The 9,184-nt window shown below is 40.3% G+C and overlaps 1 pseudogene; it reads left to right on the forward strand.

Annotated features, from left to right (window-relative positions):
• The first annotated feature begins 3,571 nt into the window (after window positions 1-3,571).
• On the forward strand, window positions 3,572-4,201 carry LOC149837971 (secreted RxLR effector protein 161 pseudogene; annotated as a pseudogene).
• Window positions 4,202-9,184: the final 4,983 nt, after the last annotated feature.

A 9,184-nucleotide genomic window follows, 5' to 3' on the forward strand; every position in this document is an offset into this window, starting at 1 on the left:
ATGGTATCAAAGCTAGTCGATAAGAACATGTGACCATCCCAGCGCTGCTCCTAATTCCCGACCATGGCGGAAGGAGATAATGAGACGAGCTCCTCTACACACACCACATTGAAGATGGTCATGCAAGAGCAGAATCCTACGCTCAAAATTACCACCATACCGTTGAACGGGGTCCAACTACCTGTCTTTGTCTAAGGCAGCCACGCTCTTCCTTTGTGGCAAATCCAAGCTGAGATACATCAATGGGAAGATCGTTCCACCGACCCTTGATGATCCTGCTTACGATGAATAGGAATCAGGAAACCATTTAGTTATGTCCTAGCTATTAAATTCTATGGACCAAAGCATCTTTAAGGGCTTCTTATTCCTTGACACCGCCAAAGAGATATGGGACTCCCTAAGAGATATCTACGATAAGCAGAACAATCTCACCAGGATTTATCAACTTCAGCAAGAAATTGCTCACCTGACAAAAGGAGACAAACCATTCCATTCTTACCTCAGCTCCCTGCGCGCCATATGGGATAAAATGAATCTATATCGATCGATCACCAACGATATAAAAGTTATCAAAAGACATGTCGAGGAGGATAAGGTTTTCAAAACCCTTGCCAGCCTTGGACAGGACTACGGCAATTTAAGAAGTCAGATCCTTATGTCTTGGGATCTACCTCATTTCAATGAGGTTTGTTCCACCATTCAGCGAGAGAAAACTCATTGGAGAGTCATGGGACCCGAATCAAAATCCCATACTGAAACCCATGAAAGAGTCGCCTACTCTAACAGCTCCAAGGATAGCATTATCCGCCCCCCTCCCAAAAATATGGAAAATGAGCACCCACGGGGATGGGTAAGACTGCGATGCACACACTGAAAAAAGCTCAGAAACTTGAGAGAAAAGTGTTGGGAAATCCACGGACGTCCTGAGCACCAAAAACCATGTGAAAATAACAAGGGGCCCAAAATAGGAACCACCATAGAAGATCTTACGTAGCTCCTACAACAAATCAACAAGTCTGACCTTGCGGCTATTTTCAAAGGTCAGCAAAAGGAAGTCGCAGGTAACGCATCCTCACTCAGCTCTAAACTCATTGACTCCAGGTGGGTCATTGATACCGGTGCAACCGACCACATGACGAGCGATGCCGACCTGCTGACAAATATCAGATAAGCCAATAAAGGTCCCATTAGCATAGCCAATGAGACTCAAATCCCCATCCAAAAAGTCGGCAATGTCTCTCTACTGTGTGACCTAGGGTCGTCACAGACCCTATACATCCCTTCTTTTCCTTCTAGCCTTATGTTGATCAGCAAAATTACAGAGTCATAACTGTGTTGCAATTTTTTCATCTAAATATGTGGGTTTTTAGGACTTGAACACGAGGAAGGTGATTGGTAGAGGACACGATATGAATGGGATCTATCTCCTTGACGCAAAAAACCCAGAGCCACGCTACTCGCAAAACCACTGACATGAACAAGAAGTGGCATTTCAGACTCGGACACACATCTCATCAAATCTTGAAGAAAATTTTTCTCGATATCACATCGTCTCAAGAGTCATGTGACACACAGTACTCAAAACAAATCAGGATTCCTTTTCCTTTGTCTAAAACAAGAAGTGATAAAGGTTTTTCCCTTATTCACTCTGATGTTTGGGGATCGACCCTCATTGAATCATATTCTGGCTTTAGATATTTTGTTGCTTTCACTGATGATTACTCACATGCAATGTGGTTATACTTAATCCAACACAAGGATGAAGTGTTTGACACTTATAGGGAATTCGAGAGCATGGTCAAAACTCAGTTCAACACTAAGATCAAAACTTTTTGCTCAGATAATGGGACAGAATATGTGAACCTCAACCTCGTCGAATATCTTACTAATCATGGCATTTCTCACCAGACCAGTTGCACTGGCACCCCTCAACAAAATGGCATCGCCAAATGCAAAAATAGGACACTCCTAAACATAGCCAGAGCCTTCATGTTTCACATGAACGTTCCCAAGCGTTACTGGGTTGATGTCATTTCCACGGCTTGCTATGTGTCCAACCGTCTTCCCAGCCAGGCCACTTATTACATGACTCCAATGGAGATGATCATAAAAAAAAAAAGCCTATCAGTGTCCCATCTTCACGTGTTCGGGTGCAAATGCTTTGTTCACCTATAAGAAAAGTACAGAGACAAACTTGAAAAAAGAGCAACAAAATGCATACTTTGGGAGTATTTCTCCATGAAGAAGGGATACAAGTGCTATGATCTCATAAACAGAAGGCTTTTCTTTTCTTGTGACGTCAAATTTTTTGAAGAAGAGACCTATTATCCAGCTAAAGACCCATATGCCTTTGACAGTGACCTTCAGGGGGAGCCTACCCCACAAGACGCCGCCCCTGTTCTGTCTGCCATTGACGTCGGCGAGGAAGGCCCCACCAAGATTGTGAGCCATGCATCGGCCGAACTTCCCAGTAACATCTCCACCAGTTCCGCCCCTCACACGACTGCCGAAAGCCCCACTAAGCACTCAACGGTGCTATGAAGATCTGGCAGAGCCACCAGGCTAAGAGACTTCTACATCTATCTTGCTTCTGGATCCACCGATCATCCTATCGAAAGGCATGTTTTCTTTGACGATTTTTTTCTATTGCATACCTCTCATATCTCAGCAATGTCTACTTCAAGACGAAACCATCCACCTTTCAAGAAGCCAACACCCAACAAGTATGGAAAGCTACCATGGAGGAAGAGCTCGTCGCCCTAAAACAGAATGGGAAGTGGGAAGTAGTCTTGCTCCCCCCAGGCAAGAGGTCGGTGGGCTATCGATGAACATATAAGATCAAGTATCAGAGTGATGGGACCATCGAGTGATACAAGGCAAAGTTGGTCGCAAAAGGGTACACCCAAGTTGAAGGGACCGACTATCATGAGACCTTCGCTCCAGTGGCTAAAATGAATTCCATCAGAATACTCCTATCTATTGCCACAAATCATAGATGGCCACTATACCAACTTGACGTTAAAAACACATTCCTTCAAGAAGACATTCAGGAGGAAGTTTTCATGGAGCTACCACTAGGGCACCTTGATGCAGGCAATAAAAACCTTGTTTGTCGATTAAAAAAAGCCCTATATGGCCTCAAACAATCGTCACATGCATGGTTTGTCAAACTCAATGATGCCCTCACACAGTTCAGTTTTCAAAGAAACACATCCAAGTACTCTATGTTTAGCAAAAAGAGCATGACAGGTAAAGTTATCATCCTTGTATACGTTGACGACATCATCATAACAGGGGATGACCCAACATTAATCGACGCAGTGAAAAACCATCTATGTCAAAACTTTGAAATCAAGGACCTCGGAAAGCTCTGCTACTTTCTCTGCATAGAAGTCGTGCAATCCGACTAGGGCATATTCCTATGTCAGCAAAAATACTCCATGGACCTGCTTAAGGAAGATGGCATGCTAGGCGCCAAGCCTACAAATACGCTCATTGATCAGAACCACAAAGTCAGCAAAGATGAAGGGGAGTCAGTGCACAACGTCATCAATTTCCAAAGGATGGTATGATGTCTCATTTACCTCACGTCACGAGACCTAACATCACCTATGTCGTTAACCTCATTAGCCAGTTCATGCATGACCCCAAAGTTCCTCACCTGGTCATCACCCACCGGATTTTGAGATACATAAAGTCGTCTCCAGGCCGTGGCATCCTCATGCATAGGAACATCCACACCAAAGTGATAGGGTACTCAGACGTTGATTGGGCAGGAGACCCAAACGACAGAAGGTCCACATCAGGCTACTTCACTCTTGTAGGGGGAAATTTGGTTATATGGAGAAGCAAGAAACAAAACATTGTTGCTAGGTCCAACGCAGAAGCTGAGTACCAGGCCATGGCCTCTACATCGTGCAAGCTCATATGGATCAAAGCTCTTCTACATGATATGGGTTTACGTGACGACGAGCCTATGGAATTATGGTGCGATAATCAAGCAACCATCTACATTGGGGCAAACCCAGTCTTTCACGAGCGAACAAAGCGCATCGAAGTTGACTGCCACTTTGTGAGGAAAAAGATTCAAGCGGGAATCATATTCACCATACAAGTCAAAAGCATGGACCAGTTGGCTGACATCCTCACCAAAGCTGTCAGCCGAGACAAGCTTAGGACATCAGAACCAAGTTGGGACTGACCAATATCGAGCCCCGACTTGAGAGGGAGTGTTAAAATTGATGATGAGATCACGATATGATATGCTCACATGATCATATCATGATCTTCTATTAACCGGATAAGGCAACTCTACCCATTCGGTTAGCTTCTCCATCCCACTTTTCTACATTTGCGCTACTCACCCACATTTGGTGCAATATTGGTGGACTCTCCCGTGCTTACCGCCTATGGTTGTTATCTGCTCTTACGCAGCATTATCCTTATCCTTATCAAGGATAATGCTGTGACTCCTCCTAACTATTATATACACTCTACCTGTAGTCTGTAAATCATCATTTAATGATATGAGTATGAGGGTTCTTCATCCGTGAACGTAGGCGGAAGCCGAACCACGTTATCTCGTTCCTCCTTTGCTGTTCTATTCTTTTTCTGGTTTTTATCAGTCTGTCTATTTGAATCCGGCATATTATTTTTGGATTTGGATCCTAAAAACAAGGTATAAACGTGCATATGCTATCGTGCTCTGATTCGATTATTCATATTGTTTCTTGATTTGCATCCTTTTTAGGTTAGATTTAATTCAGATTTCAATCAGATCATTGGATCAGAATATGATCTGATTTCATTTTACCTATGTCACATGGATATGCTCAAAAAGGTTAGATTTAGGACTGTGTGGTGTCCTCTTATATTGAAGCATTCAGCTGGATCAGGTACAATTCCATTGCACAAAATAATTAACTAAAATCATGGTTTTAAGACTCATTGACTGGTCACTCAGCTCTTCCTTGAGTGACCCATGACTTGGCCGGGTCAACTCGGTTACTCGTCATGTTAACTTTATATTTTATATAAAATATGCAAATATATGTATAGAGTCACCAGATTATGAGAACTAATGTGTGACCCACGATTTTCATGGTTTTTTTTGTTGTTTTCTCTTGAATCTAACCATACAGATGTGATCTCCATTCTTGGTTTTATAAGAACACACTCTTGAATAATTAGATTTTGATGCATAAACTAAAACTTTTTAAGGTTTTAAAATCAATGACTCATAATCTTCATAAATATTCAAGCATTCAAAAATCACAATTTTCACCGAAAATACATGATCCAATGGTTGATTCCTATCAAATTCACCATGCTAAGCACATCTACATGGTTGGATTTGCAAAATAAGTGTTTAAAATGCCCGTATTTCTAGTTCTCATATTTTAATGCTCATATTTCAATTCTCGTATTATAGTGATTCTACATGTATATATTATGTATATTTTATAATATTTTATCAATATATTAAATATAATATGCATTATATGATACTTTTTATAATATATTTAATGTATACTTTATCCATCTTGTCTTGTAATTTTTGTATGACTTTGATTGCTTTGGATCAATCACTTTGATTGCTGGTGCCAAATTTTTTCGATCCAGCTTTTACCAAAAGCCCTGAGGTTTTTAATCCCAACCGCCCACATGTTTCACGTTGTGGATGGGTCCAATCAATCAAAGTGATCTGGTTTGGGTCCTCATCAAGTTTGACCCACATGGTCCAACCCTTTGTTAGGGTCAGATTTTGCCAGCCACCGCCTTACCCATGAAAGGTCTGAGCTTTTTGAAAGCAATTCCTTTTAGGGCATGTTTGGAATCTGGCCGCTCGGATGGGCGTCTATACTTTTGGTGGTCCCGATGGGTCGGTCAAACTACCTTGGTGGTCCTGTTTAGAATCTCGGCACCAGGATTGGCGTTTATGCATTTGAGATGGGAAGTGTGGCCCTTTCTCTCTTTTGTGTTTACACTAAATCATGGATTTGGCTCATCCCAGCTACAGATTCCAAACAGGCCCTTAGTATCTCTCCACCATTTTTTGGGCTTCAGAATTTAGGAGTGGCATGAGATTCCTTGTCATGTGTCACTTCATAATTGACATTCTAACATAGGTATTTGTTATATATACTTTTTTTTTTATAATCCAAGAAAAAAAAAAACATCACTGGCTGCACATTAGGGTGGGCATTGGGTCGGCCCGGGCTGATTTAGATCTCGGTTGGCCGGTCTTTAAGTGTGGCACAGCCCGGAGATGGCCCTACCCGTTTACTAACGAGCAGTGACTTGGCTCAGTTTTTAACGGGCTCGCGTTTAACGAGCAGCCCATGGCCCGGCTCATTGGCCGAATGGACCAATGGACCAATGTTAAGCAGGCCAGGTTCGAACCGTCGCTGCCCAAATCCATTTATAAATAGTAATAATTAACCAGTTATCACTTTTCATGCACCCAATTAATTATTTTTCTAGTTTCCATAAAATTAATGTAATTAATTACATAAATAGTAATAGTTACCAAGATACTATTCCATATATTTTTATTTCTTATATGGGTGAAACCAGTACCAAACCTAGTTTTCTTGTGTAGTGTAACAGTTACTCTAATATGTTAGATACCCTTGTCAACTAAAGAAAAATATAAGAAATCTCAAAATTCTCAATATAATAATAGTTATTTTTATTAAAATATACTAAACAAAAAGAATGGTATCCCCACATATCAAATTCTTATTCTGCAACCAATACCACAACAGGGAAAGAAGAAATCTTGAAGGCATTGGAGGGCCAGGCTGCCAAAGTCATGCATGGCTGCATCAACCAGTCTTTCCATCACCTTCTTCCTTCTATAAATAGTTTTAGAATTTGTTATTTTGTGTAGATAATATATTGAATCTGATAAATATGATTGTTAAATCTAATGTTCATGTTTTGTGCAGGAGCTGAAATGTTGCCTCTTGAGTTGATTTGTAGTAGTTGAGAGTTGAGAGCCATCCAAAGCCTCAACCGTATCTCTAAAGAATTAAAAGGGAAAAGTCTTTAAAATATAAATCTTTTTGGTTTTTTCTTTTTAATCACTATTTTGCTGCTTAAGTAAAGCTACCTCATCTCCAAAAAAAGATAGTTTAAAGTTTAAACTTCTAAATAGGTTAACGGAATATAATATTTAGAAATCCATATTAATTTTGTTAGAAACTCGTACCATTGTTTAGAAAATCATCCCAAAGTCTTATTATACCTATGTCTATTAGAAACTCGTACTAAAAATTTTTTAGACATATTTCAATTAAAACGTAACCCGAAACTTTTGAGTTCCTTGCATACCCGTACCACATCCACCTCTAGGGCTGGTAAAATGATCCGAACGAACTGGACAGAGGGTGTTAAAACTCCACTTGTTTTTGTGATGAGTGGAGCCAAGCTCGAGTTGATGGCAAAAATGAGTTAAACAAATCGAGTTTTACCATAAAACCTTTTTCAAAGATAAATTAATACAATTTAGGTTTTAAACCTACCAAGCCAAGCTCTTCAAAGCCTTAAGATATAAATATTTGAACTCTAAACTTATTGCTTGCAAGCCAAATACTTCAAAGATCTACTTGAGTAAAACAAATCGAGTTCAACCAAACTCGTTAACCAAAAAACCTTTTTCAAAGTTAAAATCAATACAATTTAGATTTTAAACCTACCAAGCCAAGCCCTTTAAAGTCCTAAGCAGCAATTATTTGAACTCTAAACTTATTGCTTGCAAGCCAAACACCACTCTATAACATAAAAACGAGCTTATACGAGTTAAGCTGAGCCGAGCACTTCGGCTTGCCGAGCCAAATTTTTACTAGCTTGAACAAGCTCTTTACGAGCCGGAAACAAGTAACTCATCTTATTTCCGCAAGGTTGGAACTGGGTGTACTTGTTAGACAGGGGGACATCAAGGGTTTTACTAACCTACCAAGCCAAGCCCTTTAAAGTCCTAAGCAAGAAATATTAAAACTCTGAACTTATTGCTTACAAGCCAAACACTTCAAAGATCTACACGAGCTTCTAAGAGTTAAGCTGAGCCGAGCACTTGATATTTGGGAGTCGAACATTGGACGAAGGGGTCAATACCGTCTCCTGAGGCTTGAATAAATAAAACCTAGGGATGTAAACGGGTGGGATTGGGTTGAGTTGTAGGCTTACTGAATCTGACCTGATCGGATCCTGCATATTTGAATTCTGATAGAAAAAAAGATAGTATTGAATCCTGATCCAACTAGGATAAAATAGCTAATTGGGTGCACTTTTACACATAATTGGATTCAGATATTTGTTGGACTTGGAGTCAGATTCGGATATAGATCCTCAAACCAAATCCAGTTCTGATTGTAAACTGAATGCTCCTTAACTCTACAGACTCAGACTAAACGGATTCAGATTTGGTTTGATATCCGACCCAAATTCGAACCACCGACATCTATAAGTCCTAGCCACTGAATCGGACAGCCTGTAACGGATTGATGGGGCCCGCATCTAGATTATAGGACGTCCTAAAAATAGTAACTTGGCTATTGATTAATTTTGGTGTCATGGTCAGAACGTGATATTTAAGGAAGGCCTTTCTACGGGTTGGACATGGGATCCGGTACAAGACCGACCGAATACAATCGACTAAAGAATCAGGTTGGGTTTGGGTTGATCCAAATTATTCAGTAAATTTGGATTTGGCTACACCCAAATAGGTTTTGCATCTGACTGGTGACAACACTAATTTAAGATAGGCCAAACCTTTAAGATGTTGACCGGGCTCATGGTGGGCCTTAGGTGGATCCCTTTTCTTCAGTATGGACCCAAAAGCTCCTAGAGGTGGACCTGAGTTTCCTGTACCGGATATGAGCTGGAAATAATTAGTCCAAATTAAAATTCAATTTAGATGTCGATCCAACAAGATTTGATGAAGTCGACTTGAACCATGATCCAAATTCTATATAGTAATATCAGATCCAAAAGGAATAAAAGGGTATGGTGACAGGAATCTACAAGCAAAAGTTATGAAAGATTGGATTTCATCTGGATCTGAAAATAGATCAAACATCAAATTGTGATCAGATCCCAAAGAAAGTATGATTCATCAAATTTTGAATCCAATCCAATTACAGGGAATCTTATTTCTAGACCCATATATGGGGAAAAGGGC

This window comes from Nuphar pumila, chromosome 5 (genome assembly GCF_984573655.1).
Source record: "Nuphar pumila chromosome 5, dmNupPumi1.hap1.1, whole genome shotgun sequence".
Lineage (NCBI taxonomy): Eukaryota > Viridiplantae > Streptophyta > Magnoliopsida > Nymphaeales > Nymphaeaceae > Nuphar > Nuphar pumila.